The following is a 415-nucleotide window of genomic DNA, read 5'->3' as shown; positions in this document are numbered from 1 at the left end:
TGGCTATTGTTGAGAGTGCTGCTATGAACATTGGGGTACAAGTGTCCGTATGCATCAGTACTCCTGTATCCCTTGGGTAAATTCCTAGCAGTGCTATTGCTGGGTCATAGGGTAGGTCTATTTTTAATTTTCTGAGGAACCTCCACACTGCTTTCCAGAGCGGCTGCACCAATTTGCATTCCCACCAACAGTGCAAGAGGGTTCCCGTTTCTCCACATCCTCTCCAGCATCTAGAGTCTCCTGATTTGTTCATTTTGGCCACTCTAACTGGCGTGAGGTGATACCTGAGTGTGGTTTTGATTTGTATTTCCCTGATAAGGAGCGACGCTGAACATCTTTTCATGTGCCTGTTGGCCATACGGATGTCTTCTTTAGAGAAGTGTCTATTCATGTTTTCTGCCCATTTCTTCACTGG

The 415-nt window shown here is 46.0% G+C and overlaps 1 protein-coding gene across 6 annotated transcripts in view; it reads left to right on the top strand.

Moving 5' to 3' along the window:
- The window catches only part of LOC121024737 (zinc finger X-chromosomal protein), a 56,644-nt gene that overhangs the window by 9,814 nt on the left and 46,415 nt on the right, over positions 1-415 (top strand). The gene's annotated exons all lie outside the window — the stretch shown is intronic.

This window comes from Herpailurus yagouaroundi, unplaced genomic scaffold (genome assembly GCF_014898765.1).
Source record: "Herpailurus yagouaroundi ecotype Mexico unplaced genomic scaffold, PumYag 67050, whole genome shotgun sequence".
In the NCBI taxonomy this organism is placed as follows: Eukaryota; Metazoa; Chordata; class Mammalia; order Carnivora; family Felidae; genus Herpailurus; species Herpailurus yagouaroundi.
The sequence above is the reverse complement of the archived record's forward strand: the minus strand, read 5'-3'. Positions and strand labels throughout refer to the sequence as shown.